Source organism: Macrobrachium nipponense, chromosome 35 (assembly GCF_015104395.2).
Source record: "Macrobrachium nipponense isolate FS-2020 chromosome 35, ASM1510439v2, whole genome shotgun sequence".
In the NCBI taxonomy this organism is placed as follows: Eukaryota; Metazoa; Arthropoda; class Malacostraca; order Decapoda; family Palaemonidae; genus Macrobrachium; species Macrobrachium nipponense.
Window position 1 is genome coordinate 7155977 of NC_061096.1, and position 18090 is coordinate 7174066.

Consider the following 18090-nt stretch of genomic DNA (forward strand, 5'->3'; position numbering starts at 1 on the left):
GCTCTCAGCAAAAGAATTGATAGACAAGACAAACATAAATGCACAGTCCTCTCTTACTCTCTTCTCTGGAGAAATATATGCATTTATGGGAGGGGAAAAAAGTTGCCTACAGACGCTCATTTCAATCTATTGAAACCGTAAGGAGTTATTCTCTCTCTCTCTCTCTCTCTCTCTCTCTCTCTCTCTGTGCTATTGGCTGTTTATATATTTCTAATGGGAAAATGTTTAAGATGACTTTAAAATGATATTAGTAATACCAATTCAATGGTATATTTGATGTAGGATAATACTTTAAGTAGACATTTGGTATTTGTGATTTCACATACAATTGCTTCCTTTGTGAAAAGAAAATGGATGTCTCAAATAGTAACAGTATGAAAGAATACGTGCATGACTGAATACTTATGGGGGACTGAAATTATTTTCACATACGTAACTAAATCATGCAGTACGTACATAGTATGTATTTATGTATAACCATAAAATGTAAGATTTACTTTAAAACAGTATTAATAATACTTCAAAGATTAATATGAACCATAATAGGATATTTTATGTATATTTGATGAAGGATGGTCTTTTTAGGGATACTTTGGTGTTTGCGTGTTCAGGTACGCATCCCCCCCCCAATATGGGGGGACCACTGTGTATATGTATGTATATATGTATGTATGTATGTGTGTATATATATATATATATATATGTGTGTGTGTGTGTGTGTGTATGTATGTATGTATGTATGTATGTATGTATGTATATATTATATATAGTATGTATGTATTGTATGTATGTATGTAGGTATGTATGTATGTATGTATGTTAGTAGTATGTATATATATATATATATATAATATATATATATATATATATATATAATAAGTAAAAGACACCAAGGCCAAACCCGGAACAGCATTTTGTACAGCTTTATTGGGACATGTTTCGAGTAGTACTATCACTCGTTATCAACCTTCAAAACAAACAACCCGAAACTACCACTAACGTAAAGTAACCTGTTATTTATCTACCTTTAACTTTTACTGGAACTCATAGTTACGATCTAAAGAAGAAATTAATTTCTATTTTGTCCATTGGTTACCCTTAGCCGAATATCAAAATATATTTAACTTTTCAAAACAAATTAGGAAATGTCTTTAAAATTAAAGACCTATCCCAACAAGCCTTCAGTCCAATCTGATCTATAAATGCAGTGGTTGTGATGCCACTTAGGTTAGAAAAACTACCAGATCAGCTTGGATGAGATGGTTTGAACACCCTGGTAGGTCATTTCGTACAGACAATTATCTTTCAAGACCTAGTTATAGTGCAATTAGAGACCACAGCGAGGAGACTGGTCACCCTTTACATATCGATGATTTTTCTGTTTTAACCTCTGCTCAGCTTGCAACAGACCTCGACATTTTATAAGTTTTATATTCTGTATAGATAAAGCCTTCCTTGGCTAGAAATGTGGCTGTAACTTCACTTTTGTGCTTTTAGTCTGTATCCCGCTGGTTTGTATACTGACTTAGTGTATTTAGCCATTTTAAAATCTTTTTTAAATATTAGCTATCTTATAACGTACTCTTACAATTTTTTGTACGTCATTTTGCTGCATTATTGTGAATTTGATTGCAAGAATTATAATGTCATTCATGTTAATTTTGTAGGTTGATAACGAGTGATAGCACTACTCGAAACAAGTCCCAATAAAGTTGAACAAAATGCTGTTCTGGGTTATGGCCTTGGCGTCCTTATTGATACGTAGATGGCGCTTCCCTGCTGGTGTTTCAATTACTATATACTATACTATACTATTATTATATTATATATATATATATCTTATATATATGATATATATATATATTATGAACTTTTATCACATCATCATGATTCATATATATGCACTAAGCTACAAATGTCCTTTGATATCCAATTCGCTCGACCTAGAAATTATTATACTTACATATACGTAATATGTTACATATATAGTATACATATATATAAGTAATGCCTACAGAGCACCGTGTGAGGTGCACTGACGGCACTAACCTCAGAAAACCATCTATTAAGATCTAACTCAGATATGGTATGATGATTATAATCATCTCAATGGACTTGGTATTATATTTGAAACTAGACATCGTTATGAAAATAGAAACGAGGCTAATGACTAAAACATTTAAATGGAGTCTTTTCTATTTCTAGAAACAAATGGTAATAGGGTTGACAATCTAGTTCCCTTTTTCAACCTGGGTCTCTGGACGCTTGCACTTAGGGACATCTCTCTCTCTCTCTCTCTCTCTCTCTCTCTCTCTCTCTCTCTCTCTCCATACTTGAGATTATATTAACGTAACGTAAATTGGTCACTATTGCTGGTTAACTTAAGGTAGATTCTTGGATGAGCCGTATGCTTACGAGACGTTTGTTGGGCGGCCGCTGATTGGCTGGTACCGGGAGGTAGGCAGCTCCCAGCCAATCAGAGCCCGCCAAACAAACGTCTCGTAGAGATTGGGCTCAACCATGAATCTACCTTAAGTGAACCAGCTATAGTAACTTGTAGATTTCAGATTTGATATTTCATAGAGTTTATTTTGTATTATTTAGTGTTTTGTGGAATCTGAACAAACATTGTGTGTGTAACGGCGCCTGTTTTTGTGAGTGTGAAACAAGCTGCAGCAAAGAAAGAAAATTGGTATACCAAGAAGGTAAAGTGTGTTATATTTTTATAAGTTGCAACTAATAACTAATATTCAGTAGTTTGGTAAGAAACTAATAACTATTGGCTACGATGGTTTATAGAACTAATAAATAATGGTTACAATGGTTTGAGTGAAACTATTTACATTTTTACACATTGCAAATTTTTGTGTTTTGTGTTTGTTTCATTTGAAGTGCATTTATCCATTTTCTTATTGAAGTGCTTATTTTTGGTGGATTTATCCATTTTCTTATTGAAGTGTCTCTCTTTATTTTATATTCTGTGTGATTAGTATTTTTTTGCAATTTTGGTATTTTCCACATTTTTCTGTGTTTTCATTTGCATTCACAAGTTAATTAACTTAGTTATTTTCATTATTTAATCGTTGCACATTTAATTGAATTTAACACTTGTGAACTAATTTGCACTTAGAATTCTTTTCAAGTTTTATTGTTGTTTAGCACTTGTGAATTAATTTCCAAATTTTAAGTATTGCCTAACACTTTTGAATTTTGATTGAATTAATTTTCTTGAATTTTGTGATAAATTAATTTTCATTTAATTTTACTTAATTGATTCAAGAATTAATTAAACTTTACTTTGTTTTCAAGTAACAGTAATTTTCGCTGATATTGTGAATTTCACTTAGAAATTTTGAGTTGGATAATAAATTTTTGTATTTAAAATTTTTATAAGTATTTCATTTCTCACCAGTATACATGCATTTAATTTGATTATAATGATGTTAGGTAGAAACATAGAGTGGTAATTTATCTGTTTTCCTTCAATTAACTTCAAGTGACTTAGAACCAGGGAAGTACTTAGACTTCTGAAATCAGGGAACTATTTAAACTTTTAAAGTTGTTGATGGAGTGATGACCTTTGATTAATTTAATTACTTGAAAGATTACCTCACACCTGTTTTGAGGAACTTAGTCTGATTTTCTGCAATACTGGCAAGTTGTTAAGGGATCACTGTTGCCTTTAGAGTATTCAGTCGTTTATTACCCTGTGATGAGGGTTTAGGTGTCTGGCTGTTGTGAGGTAACAATTAATGAATGGTAAGTGTAGTAACCAGATACTTGGCACTTTGTCACAAATATTAATGGTGCCCACAGACCCAGGAAAACAGATTTCTTTATCACTCTAGTATATACTGGTGGTGTTAGGGATATATTTTGTTAGGAGAGTGACCATATAGTTTTTGTTTTCCATTTATTGTATTGAATTGTAAGTTGATAACTTAGAGGAAAATGGCTCAGTTCAAGGTTCAGGAATTTTTAGCAGCCCCTTCCATCCAAGTTTTATCTGAAACCACTCTGACTAAAGCACAGTGGAGCGCTTTAGCAGTGGCATGTGGTGGTTATGTGTCTACTAGTATGGTAAAATAAGATGTATTGCTATGGAATCACTGATAGACTCTGGTAGAATAACTGATGAAGATGAGTTAGAATTGGCTCAAGAGTTGTTGAATGTAGCAAGGATGTAGCAAGTGCTGATCTTATGAATAAGCAAGCAGAAAAGAAAGAGAAAAGTGATCCAGAGTTAGAGCTTAGACGCATTGAAGCAGAAGAGAATTTGATTAAGCTGAAAATGCAAACTGAAAGAGAGAGAATGCAAGCTGAAAGAGAAAGAATAGACGGAAAAATAAGAAAGAAGAGAAAGAGAAGAAGAGTATTGAGTCATTTAGTACCTGTGATGAGGGTTCAGGTGTTTGGCTGTTGTGAGGTAACAATTAATGAATGGTAAGTGTAGTAACCAGATACTTGGCACTCTGTCACAATATATATATATATATATATTATATATATATAATATATATATATATATATATATATATAAATAAATATATATATATATAAATATATATATATATATATATATAGTATATATATATATATCCAGGATTTCAGGGTGGGTTGAGTGTTCCCTCATGTAGAGGAGCCCAGAGGTGGTCTAGCCTATTTAGTGCCGTCCCAACAGCTGGGCGCCATCAGCGTCTCGTGAAGTCACAGGCAAGGCCTTAGTAGCGAGCTATTAACGTTGGCACCGACGTTAGAAATTCCTGACACCAACGTAGCGTGTCCTAACGTAACGCTAGTCACGCTCCTGTACTCCGAATTAGTGGTCTTCCATTGAAAAGCATGGGAAGATACCTTACTTTGTAAAAGACAGTGTCAGATGGCATCAGTAACTCGACGTTTTTAGCGCTCGTGTATCCAGACCCTAAAGATTTGCCATCCTTTTTTAAGTATTTAAGAAATATAACAAATAATTTTAAATGAAAATCAAAATGTTCCTCTAACATACATAAAATAAATGCTTTTAAGATCATTTCATTGTCGCTACTCATTGTAGACTTACACCAGGCTGTTTTTGCACCGACACTAACGTCACAGACACACACTCCCCTCGCAGGTTGATATCAGTGGGCGCATTCGACTTTTGTATATACTTATTTGCATTTTCTTAGCGTTGAGGTGTAAAAGCAATCAAATAGGACTATTTCAAATGTTATGCTTACTTTGGAAACAATATTAATGTTATGACAATTTTTTTTATTCAACATTTGAACTGAGGTTTGATGACAACTTCGTTTTAGTCAAAAGCATCAGTGATGTGTAAAGGAAAGTTTTTAAAATGTTTCGTAAATATCTTGTCTGAAATTTGGCTACACGTGACTTTTTCTTACAGTTTCGAACTATATGACATAATTTACTCTTATAAAACTGTATAGCCTTATTGCATGCAATAATCGTGTTTTTTCATTGAAATAACAGATAAATAATGCCAGTTAATAATTTGAACGAAATCCTATGCCGTCGTGTAGCATGAGTTTTGAGCACAGCCGTACAATTTGATAAATCGGGTTTAAAATTTATTTTTAAATATATATATATATATATATATATATATATATATATATATTATATATATATATATATATATATATATATATATATATATATATTATATATATATATATATTATATATATATATATATATATATACTATATATAATGTATACTTCAAATTTCATGAAAAGGTTCATAAACAAAAGGATAGAGTTGCCCTTCTTAAAGTAGTATGAGGTTAGATGGTTAGATGAATGACGTGTGTCCTTCAAACCATGAAGATATCGTGTTCACGTCAGATTTATAGACAAACAGAAGCCAACTTTCGCAGGTCTTTAAACCAAATTTCCTATCCAATGACTATAAGGTCTTCAACACTAAATTCACCGAAACATTTGACAAGCAACTTTAAAGACTAATATCTGTGCGTCCTGCTATAGTAACAGTAAACAGCGCTACTATTTATTGCTTCTTGCCCTACACAGATACAAAAAGTTTACCTTTAAGAAACGAAGTTTATTCATGCAAGGATATATAATGGAAGATAGTATGCATGAAGAACTAGTTATTTGTGCCTATAAATATGTGTGTGTAGTTATTGAAGGTAATAGAATAATTATTGCATGAGCCAATGACGCTAATTTTCGGGCTGTTTCTTCTCTGCTCCTTCAGCCTTCAGTCACAGAATTCTTGAATAGATCTGGTACCTAATCACCAGTCGAGTAGGGTTTGGGGCATGAAGCTTCAACCTTTCTCTTGCCTTTGTATCCTGCTTTACATTGAAATATTACAAGACTTCAGGTGTAAATTTTTATATAAAATTTAAGAAGCCCATACATGGTATCTAGCGGAAATGTTTTCGAATGTTTCATGATAAAGCTTTCATAATACATTTAAGCGTTTTAATTCTTTTTCTTCCATGTTTGGAATACTGTTCTCCAGTGTGGTCTTCGGGTGCTGCCTTTCATCTCACTCTCTAGGATAGAGCTATGTCATCAAACAAGTTTATTTTGCCAACTCTTACTGTTGACTTGTGGCAAAGGCGTAAAGCGAGTTAAAATTATGTTTGTTGCATAAAAAAAATACTGTAACAAAATCCTCTACACTCGTCTTTCCTGACCTAGCTGTCTCTGCTTGCAACACTGAGCAAACCGCTGCTACAGAGTGTCGTTTTCTATTATCAGGTTTAACACTACTCAGTTTGCTAGAATTTTTTTTATCTTGGCTACAACTAAAATGTGGACTAGTTTACCTATTGCAGCTATGGAATCTTTTGATCTCCAAATGTTTCAGCAAAGAGGAAATCACGTCCTGCTTTCTACTGACATCTCCTGAATTCAGGTGTATTCATTTTATTTTCTATTCTCATATTTATTTATTTATTATCATCTTTTTCTTTAACTTGCCTCTCTCTCTGCAAGCTGATTTCCCTTTACAGCCCACTGGGGTTTACAGTCTGTATGAGGATTCAGCTGGAGATTTAAAAAAAAATAAAGAATGAAAGAAAATCAAAATGCCAGATTCTGGTCCGTGTAATCTGAACTCTTGAGCTAATCAATTAGATCACACAACTTTAAGTGTCAAATTATCCACCCCTCCTGACTGACCGAGCACTGATGATACGCCCCTTTGACAAGGTCGATGTAGACCACATGAGACCTATCCAAGTAGAAGGTGGAGTGGGGCATATTCTGATTATCACTTGTTTGGCCAGCCGTGCAGTGTACCTAGACTACTGCAGTGGTCTGGACGTGGATACCTTCGTTTTGCCTCTGCAGGTTTGCAGCCACCCTTGGTGCTCCCACGACTATCTACAGTGACAACGCCATGACCTTCCGTGCAGCAAGTACCTTTCTGCAGGAGATCTATGATGAGGACGTCACGAGACAGTTCATGTATAGGACAGGAATAAGGTGGATCTTCCAGACTCCCAGGTCTCCCTGAAAAGGGGGATTCCTTGAGAGGTTGATTTGGGGTAGTCAAAAGGACGTTGGCTACCACCCAGTGCCGTAACATCTTCAGAGAAGAACAGCTTCGAACCCTCATTATGGAGCCGAGGCTGTCGTTAACAACCACACCAGGGACATGCGTGAGGATGAAGCCCTCACCCCATCGCACCCTGTGGAGATGTAGCTCGTTTGCTACCGCCCATGGTTCCTAATGAAGACATGCATCTAACGTTGGGCAACTTATGGCTATTGCTAAGCAACCACATGACTGAGTGACGAGTGGAATACTTGGACATTATTCAATCGTAACAATCACTATATGCATGCAATCCCTTTGTTGCTATTCTTACCTTAACCGGTTGGTTTCGTAACATTTATTCCATCCTTTTATGATGACTGCACAAACGGTTTAAACAATTGAATCACTGTGTTTACCCTGATTGCTGCCATTGATGTTGGTACTGAAGTAGTGTGCTCTGTAACGAGCATTGAGTCCATTGCTAGTTCCTTGAGAGGAATTTTGAATACATTTATGCATAGCCTTGTTGCATTAACATTGACTGAATTATGATTTCTATGTGTTATTGCCATTGCTTGATTGCTCTTGATATTGATCTGAATGCCTTTGTAATGCATTGCTGTTAATATGATATTGCTTATGCTTGTATTGCCTTTTCGTATGATCATTGCTACTGCCATGATGTGGCCTGTCTTGCTTATTGCATTGCTATTTGATGTTGCTATGCTGCTTTCTATCATGCTTTACCATTGCTTAAATTTAGTTGAATTGCATTTTGCCCATTTTATTACAATTTTTGCATTGCATTACTGACATTTTGTACATTGCCTCGATGTTGATTGCCTTACGTATTGATATTTCATGCAATCGATATGTGTCGTGTATATCACCCAAAATTGTAACTGTCTGTTGTCTAGAGCTAGATGCGTATCGTAGCGCTGTGTACGCCTCTAGGCCTCAAACCCTCAAGACCATGCTCGCTTGCCCTGCCAGTTTGTCTTGTTGCCTGCCTTTCGCCTCTTCTTTTTTTTCTTTTTTTTTGGGAGGGTGGAAGATGTCTTGAAAAAATAAGTGCAATGTTTTTTCATGATGTAATCCCACCTTTCCTTGTACCTATTCCCACCCTCGCTGGTAGGCAAAGCGCCACGTAGTCATCATTTGGCGGCAAGAACGAGATGGTTCTTGGTTCATTTTGTGCTTTTATTACTTCATCCCTCTAGCTCCCCGTGTAATACACATATATCAATTATGTTATATAAATTTCAACATATGAGAAAATGATAAGTCCTTTCCATAAGGCTAAATTCAGTCGAAATTGATAGCCCGTACGGGTATAAAAAGGCCCCGCATGCCTAAATCGCCCTCCATTCATCCAGCAATTCCATGTAAAAAAACTAGAGCAGAGGGGCAACCCAGATATACCGTGAATTCCGTTTTCCACGAGAGAGCTGTGAGTGACTTCGGGTGACCATATATAAGTTGTGGAAGTAATCTCTTTGTATCATTGCCATCGTTGGCTCGATTGTGATTTTTAATGCCATTGTGATTTCAGACAACGTTTGTGCAGTAAGTATTAAGAAGAAATTTTGTGCCTTTTGTGAGATTTTCTTAGATTTTCGTGGTTTCGTGGGCTCTATGACTTTGCTGTATAGTAAAGGTCATCCGACCCAACAGTTCTTATGTCACCCTGTAAATCTGTATATATGAGGTCAGATTCTTTATTTTTGTAATAAAATCATCGAAATTCGTTGGTGTTTCCATAAGAGCTGTCCTTGTGTATGGGCTGGATCCTCTCCCTTCAGGTATGGCTATCAAGCCTCCCTCCATCTGGCAAGAACCGGTAGTCTGTCATCGAACAATTTGCGACATAATTTATGATAATTGTTAATTACCTCGATGAAATCAACACTGAAAGCCTATATTGGTATAATTTCTATAAGTAGAGATTCGCATTCTATAGTGACCGCGGCCGAAAACGACTTCCCATCTTGGTTTGTGTAGTAGCTGCTGGCTAAGCCCAACGTTAAAGACGTAGTGTATTAACTTTTTTTAATTCGTTCAAATGCAAATATTCTCATTAATTCGTTCGTTTTTACCTTTTTATTTCGCTAGAGCGATGGTTTTGTGAGGTTATGGTGACGTATTTCATTATATATTCGGTTCAATAGAGGGCTGAAATTAATTATCTGGTAGTTTGGCAACGTCACCACCTCTCACACCAACACTTTCAACATCGCACAGACACCTCCACTCCACCAACCAAACACTCTCTCTCTCTCTCTCTCTCTCTCTCTCTCTCTCTCTCTCTCTCTCTCTCTCTCTCTCTCTCTCGGTATTATTCAAACAATTTAGAGCAAAATCTGTCAATGAGGTATTTGACTGTTGCAAGCAAATTAATAATTGCAATTGCAATCTCTCTCTCTCTCTCTCTCTCTCTCTCTCTCTCTCTCTCTCTCTCTCTCTCTCTCTCCAGGGGATAATTCCCCGTCGCGGATATTCCCAAAGTAGCGTGAACTGGAAATTAAACACTTGTAACTTAGTATCCAATAATAGTATCCAATATTTGTAACTTAATGATTATTTATACGTATGTATAATCACAGAATAAATAATACTATTAGCTGGGCTCTTGTGAGTAACAGAAGAATTAGGAGAAGCAGATCTAATGGAATAGGAGCAGTAAGATGGAAGACTAGAGCCCAGTGTAGATTTGTAGAAGATAAAACATGGGAAATACACACAGACAGACAGACCACAGACACACAGACACACACACACCACACACACACACATATATATATATATATATATAGATATATATATATATATATATATATATATATATATATATATATTGTGATGAAGTGCCAAGTATCTCGATTATTACACTTTCCAATCATAAAATAGATACCTTGCAACAGCCAGACACTAGAACCTTCATCACAGATAAAATACAAATGAATACTCTAAGGACAACAGTGATCCCTTAAAAACTTATAAATCAGACTAAGCTCCTAAAACAATTGCGATGGTAACCTTATATTGTAATTAAATTTATTAAAGGGCATCACTCCAACAACAACTTTAAAAGTTTAAGTATTTCCCTGGTTCTATATCACTTCAATTAAACTGAAATAAAGCAGCTCAATTACCACTCTATATTTCTATTTAAACAAAATTAAATACACTGGTGTAAAATATGAAAATGCTCATAAAAATTTTAATTAAAAAATTTATTATTAAACTCAAACCTTATAAGTGACATTCACAATCTCAGGGAAATATACTATTATGTACTTGAAAACAGCACAAAGTTTAATTAATTCTTAAATTAGTTTCTTAAATTAATTATTAGTAAACTTAAATAAAGAAATTAAATTATCCAATAAAATGGCAAGTTTAAGTAACAATTAAACTTTGAAAATTAATCAACGTCTTAAACGACAATAAAAAACTTGAAAAGAATTCTAAGTAAATGCAAAGTAATTCACAAGCATTAAACTCAATTAAATTTGTAATGATTAACTAATCAAAACACTTAATTTAATAAAAACAAAAAATGTAAATGTAAACACAGAAAAACGTGGAAAATACCAAAATTGCAAAAACACTAAGAAAGCATTAATCACACAGAATATATATATATATATATATATATATATATATATATTATATATATATATATATAACACATTTTAAATAAGAAAAATGGGTAAATGCAAAAAAAAAAATGGCAAAAAGTTCTCCCGGAATAACTTAAGTACTTCAGTATTTAAAGTACTTTTTATGTTTAAGTTTAATGCATCGGCATACCAAGTTTATAGGGGTTTTTCGAAATCACCAATAAACACTTACACACTGTTACACACTTTTACAACATCTTTTTAGATTTCACAAATAAACACTAAGCAATATTAAATAAATATAAGAAATAGCAAATCTAAAATTTTTGAATGAAAACCACTAGGTATAAAATCTATATTAATGTGAAACCACCATTCTCTCATGGAGAGAGAGAGAGAGAGAGAGAGAGAGAGAGAGAGAGAGAGAGAGAGAGAGAGAGAGAGAGAGAGGCTCCCAAAAACCGATTTGTCTCTGATATCCGAATGAACTAAATTGCTCTCGTAGCGTGGAAACTTGAGAATGAACCTCGTCTAAAATGGCTGGGCAAAAACTTTTAGGAAAAAGACACGGCTATTATCTTGAAAATTTTCTTTCAAAACAATAAATAGAAAGAAAGTGGGATTACAATCCCAAATAATATTTATTATTACATGATTTAAGAAAATACAAGTCTCTCAAAATAAAAGATATGATTATAGAATTTTCTGGAATGAAATAAATGTCGTCATATCCGTGAGTGATGACACAAATCGTTCCATTTCATATTTAAAGTACGAGGCAACAAATTCTATTTTGACAAATCGAGAGATATAAAAGTTAATTTATCAGTAATATTAAATAGTTAAATAACAAAAGAATCTATAAACTTCTAGAAGCTTCTAACATGATGTAACTTTACAGAAAAATGGTGAAATTTTCACGTGGTTTCTCGACAAAGACTCAAGTCCGACACAGTATTGTACGTTGTATGATTAATAGGGTCCTGAAACGAAACATTCCCGAGACATTTACATCTTTTTTCATCGTTACTTAATGTACTTGTGGAACTCCTGTATATTTTCATAGGTATAGTTTCTAACTCTATCCTGCCAACTGTCTCCTAATAGTCTTCCTTAACTCTTTATTAACACATGGACAAAATCTCTATAATTATAAAGTGTTTCACTGATATATATCGATGCAGTTCATATTAGACTTCATACGCCATATCAGCCTATTATTTCCAAATCGCATTATATGTACCCACTGTTTTTATTTTCCTTTTGATTTGCCTTTTTTAGTTTTTCAGTAGATTCCAGATAAAGAGAACCTGCACTAGGTATCATTGTTCGCAGATACTTGTAAGTTCCACCACGATTAACCCATTCTACTCTGCGTGTTATTCCATCCCTCATTACTTTGATTTTTCAGGAATTTATTCCCAGTCTCATCTCTTAATATATCTGACGGATTCTACTAAGCAGGCTTTGTAAATCTTGTTGAGTTTTGGTGATTATAAAGACAACATCTGAATATTTTAGGTGTGCTCATTTTTTCAATTTCAGCTCCAATAAAAACAGTCTCTTCCACCTGCGACCATTTTTTTTACAACAAAATCTATGAGAAAGGAAACCACAAGGGCGAAATTATATTTCTTTTAGCATCCTGCTATTCCCTGCAAATTGACTTGACCTCATGAACATTAGAATTGCACCTATTGCGTTCATGGAATATTCCAAACAGCTTTACAAAGTGAAAATTTCCTTAAAATATTCCATAAACGAAGTAAATGCAACGCTACTATTGATAAGGTCCTTGGAAGTGGATTTGTAGTGTTAAGTGGTATTCTAAAAGAAATATTTCACCTTTAAGGTTTGCCCTTCTGATAGGTTTTGTTATGAAACACTGGTATGTGCATACTGTCCGATGCCTTTTCGTAATCGACGAAAGACACTAGATGAGAATTTTTAAATTCCACACACTGCTACAAGTTGAGCCTTTATGCATATGTGTTGTGAGGATGAGTATTCTTCTGTCTTAGGAGGTTTGGTAGCGTTACTTTTTCTCTTCAACAGGAACAATTTGCTTGCATCACTTACTTACGTAAATGAAGATATCTCCTCACTCTCTTACACAGTATTTGTGTCAACCACCAAATTTATTTCAGAGGCAGGTGACAAATAAACTCATGTTTCCCTAAAATACATTTATTATTTCCTTAAATGTTATAAAATTTTCCACCTCAACTTGGGGTTAGTCGACCGAGAATGGTTTTAGGATTGATCTTAAAAGGGTTTTAAAAAGGCAATCGTGACTTAAAACGCTTGTGATTGAACCGAGTCTATTTCAAAGCACTTAAGATTTTATGCTTGCGGTGATAGAACCGAGTCTATTCTCTAAAGCACTTTTACTTATAAGTAGATATTTGGACTTGTGTTAATACTTCTAGAGTCACTGTCACTTGTGGAGAACTTTCTAAGTCCGCAAATCGCTATCGAGGCCAAGTTCGCACCGCTACAATCTTAACACCCACCCCTATAGAATCTCTTGTCCTTGTCCGATCCCGTTCCTTCGTACGAACGGTTTATATGGGGTCTATTGGTTAGGTGCCTATTAACCTTTCCTTAATGCATACTGAATAATATGTTTAATGAGTAACACTTTTTTTCTTATTTAATGAGTAACACTTGTTCTTATCGCCTCTCGCGTTTCTCTCGCCAGTTATCAAATATTCCTGTAAATTCCGTTCAATTATCAGTCGTTTGTTAATCCCGCTATACTCATTATAGTCTCTCTCGTTATATATGTGTATGCCTTTAAAGGCAATACATTTGCAGTTTGCGGTCAAATGACAATATAGAAATTAAACCTGAGAGAGAGAGAGAGAGAGAGAGAGAGAGAGAGAGAGAGAGAGAGAGAGAGAGAGAGAGAGAGAGAGTCTGCAAAAATGAAAAAAAAGAACGCATTGTACCTCAATTTGGCAGCTAACCAGTGGAGCTTCTTCATCTTTCAAGCAGTGAAGGTACACTTGTCCATCCTTCATCGAGAGAGATGCAGATCTGTTACGCCCATCAACAGAAGATACCGCAAAAACTCTGCCGGATTTTATTCTTTCCCTCCAGGTATCCGGGTCAGACTTGAGTTGATCCACCTACGAAAATATTACATGGCGTGTCAATAGGTAACCTATTATGAAATTCTTTGGAGAATACAATATAAGCTCTAGTAAGTTCAGTATGTACACAATCTACGTTTGGGATCATCGTCAGTACTATCTAAACACCACCAAGCTTTCTAAATTGGTACAGTTAATAAATAAATGTTATAAAAACACTTCCGATTTATTGTTTTTTCTCAGATATTGAGAGCCATTTTCTAACAGAACAAAATACCTGAGGTACAAAATCCTTTATCAAACTGCACACTTCAGCTCCAGGAAATTTACATTCGTATTGGAAAACATAATCTTTGAAGATGATTAAACAATCAATATAACCATACAATGTTAATAAATTCCTCTTAAAAGGATATGAATATTATTCGTTTGACAATTTAATGCACAACTAAGCTAAACTAAAAGCTATATACGGTGAGTATCCTAAAGTTTTGTTAAAGCTTTTATTAAAAAAGATAAAAGAAAAATGGACGATGGTCTCAGATTACAGAAAGCATCAAACATGAACTTAGAAAAGTACGTAATTTTCATTTCAAATACTTACAGTGAATAAAAATTTCCCATTATTGCATAAAGTTAGCTTCTCTAAAATTGTGAAACATCTGCTGGACAAAAACGGAAGCATAGAGGTCCTCTTCATTGTTAGAGTCCTCTTCATGTAACTCTGCCTCACTCTTCATTGGCGTCTGTTATTTAATATAGATTATTATTCAGAATTAACACTAATAATATACTAATAATATACGATAAACTATAATAAAAAATTTCGTCATTCTTTTCTCAAGTGACTGAAATGGATTAGCTACATAATATACGGTCTGCCAGGTTCAGGTTTTGGGCATGAACATATTAAATCCTTATATAATTTGTCAATTTATGGCAGAATAAAAGAATTACCTTCTGTGAAAGCGCAATTGTAGGGTTAGGAAGCTTTGCCTGACAATTGCTTAGACAATTGGCAAGTTCACCAAAAGTTTCAGTTACTTTGGCCACGGCAATGGAAACAGCTTCATTACTGTCTGCACAATCTAGTTCGGGTAAATTAGCTCTCATGTTTTTGCTATAAATTATCACTTGCTTCTGTGCTTCCTTTGTCTTCTCTTGCTCTTCTGTCATCTGTTTTACAATAGATTCATGCCAGCTGATCTCACTGTGCAACTTTACAACCAATTCTTTGTGTGATGTTATGCTTTTCTGTAGAAAATCTATATCTCTGCAACTGCTTCTCCAAAGCTTCGGAAGAAAGTAGTAGATTATGGGCACTTGATTTATGAGAATCGATTATGTCTTGCATTGTTCTAATTTTGTTCAGTGACTGCAGCTTACAAACGGTGACTAATTGCTTTTCTTTCAGAGCAGAAATAAACCTTTCCATCCCATAATTTACTGGAATTTGTGATGAATCTGAAGCTACAAAGTTTTTATTGCACTCTGGGCATGAATGTCTACCATTCACAATTAGATTAGTTATGCAATCAGTGCAGTAACTATGGCCACAGGGAAGCACACGAGGTCTCCTTGTTTCTTCATCGTAAACTTCATAGCACAGCTGACAAGTATCACCATTCTCCATTTCCTGCAACAATAGGAACTAACTTGAGATGAAGGGAAAATAATATAGTGTTACTACATATAAATCTCTAAACTAAACTGTTTCTTTTTTTTCGATATCTCAAGTAAACTGTTTATTTCTACTTTTTTTTCGGTGTGGTTCATAGATCTAGCAGGTGTAGAAAAATGATGTGTGCTTGATGTATGCGTGTGTGAAAGTGGTATATTTCCCTAGAAAAATTTAGTTTATAAACAAAATAAGAATTTCATTGTTTATATGTCATGCATATATATATATATATATATATATATATATATATATATATATATATATATATATATATATATATATACTTGGGGGAAGTAGCCAAAGATCTGTGTCTGGACACCATTAATATTTGTTAAACCCATATTGCCAGTATCTTGGTTACTACACTTTTTGTACTTTTTAGTGCAAGAGACCCTTTTATTATTCCTGGTCTAGGGCACCCTTTGTACTTGGGGGCACAGTTTGATTAAGTACTTGGTTATTGCTTACCTCACTACAGCCAGACACCTGACCCTTCATCACAAATACTAAACGATTGAATACTCTAAAGGTAACAGTGATCCCTTATAGAACTGAACAGTCAAGAAAACAATCAGTCTTAGTTCATTAAAATGGATGTGAGGTAATCTTAATTAAAGGGCATCACTCCTTCTGCAATTTCAAATCTAAGTATTGCCCTGATTCTGATTCATTTGAGGGAAACGGCACAATTACCACTCTATATTTCTACCTAAACAAAATAAAAATTTAATACTATATTGTTATATACTGGTGGAAGTAAACGAAAACTCTTCAAAAAATTTTAAATCAAAACATTTATTTCTAAATTCAAATTTATAAGTGAAATTCACAATCTCAGGGAAATTGTTATTACTTGAAAACAAGAGTTTAATTAAATTCTTGAATTAATTATTAAGCAAATTTTTAAAAAAGTTTATCAAGAAAATTAAATTAATTAAATTATAAAGCAACAATTAAATTTGAAATGAAATTTAATTAAATACAAATTAATATGCAAGTGTTAAATTCAAACAACTACCCAATAGAATATTATTAAAACTAATTAAACAAAATAAAGACAATGCTAAAAAACATAATGCATAATATGCAAACAATTAAAGCATTGACAGTACAAACATTAAGCATATAAAATGGACATATCAAAAGAACAAAGCAGAAGAAAAATGTATTGAAAATGATAATTTTATCTAAATACTGTAAAATAAACCTCGAAGTGCACTTCAAAACATTTGAAAAATACCTGTATGCCCAGTTGCAACTCCTCAAGTCCTGTTACAATTTCAACCTCTTCAATATTTTTGTGGGTGCCTTCACAAAAATAATACTAATAACAGTAGCTCAGATTCCTCAGACAACACATATATAAGAGTTATATATTAATGAGTGACCACCTATATATAAAACGTGAATTACGTTACAGTAATCTTGAGTGAGCGAGCGAGCGAGAGAGAGAGGTACTATCCCTCACGCCAGCGGCTAGGTCTCAGAATCGAATGAATCGTTCTCTATCCCCATAAGCATCTAGTTCAAGACGAAAACATATTACATCATCTCTCGATGTTAAACATGAATAACATCATTGTAGGGAAGGTTCTCGAAGGACTCGATGCTGCCTGGGAGGTCCCTACGTATGTTTGCGCAAAATAAAGAAATCAGCTGGCTCAGGCCTTCTCGAGATGTGTAGGAATGAACAAGGCCCCCTTGTTTCGTTATAGAAGCTGCTTTAGGATGATAAAAAAAAAAAAAAGAAAAAAAAAAAAAAAGCTTAGCAAAGGTATTCTCAAGATGTGAAAAACAACCCTCTCCAGAGGCTTACATATAAGCGCTTACTCTTTTTCTCTGTCTTACGCATGTTGCAAAATAAAAAGTTACACCACTTAATATGTGTTATCTTTAAATGTGGGAATCTGAACCACAAAAACATACATTCATAACATGGATACACAGGATCTGAGGTGAATTAATCATATTACCAAAAGTTATTAATTGCATTACAAAACTTACATTATAAGGAATATATATATATATATATATATATATATATATATATCTATTTTATATTTTTACTGCTTAATTTGATAGATGAAAACAAACATTATACCTTAAATTGTCATACTAAAAAAATCTAAATATAATTTCAAATACAGTACAACCCCAAACCATCATCTC

At 34.0% G+C, this 18090-nt stretch overlaps 1 protein-coding gene and 1 long non-coding RNA gene across 4 annotated transcripts in view; one reads left to right on the forward strand and one right to left on the reverse strand.

Moving 5' to 3' along the window:
• Positions 1-18090, forward strand: part of LOC135208413 (E3 ubiquitin-protein ligase TRIM22-like) — a 217032-nt gene that overhangs the window by 47164 nt on the left and 151778 nt on the right. The gene's annotated exons all lie outside the window — the stretch shown is intronic.
• LOC135208414 (uncharacterized) lies at positions 14066-15337 on the reverse strand. Its single transcript, XR_010313159.1, has 3 exons — positions 15198-15337; positions 14845-14986; positions 14066-14276 (listed from the first exon to the last, which is right to left on the reverse strand). It is a non-coding gene; the product is annotated as an uncharacterized LOC135208414 (long non-coding RNA).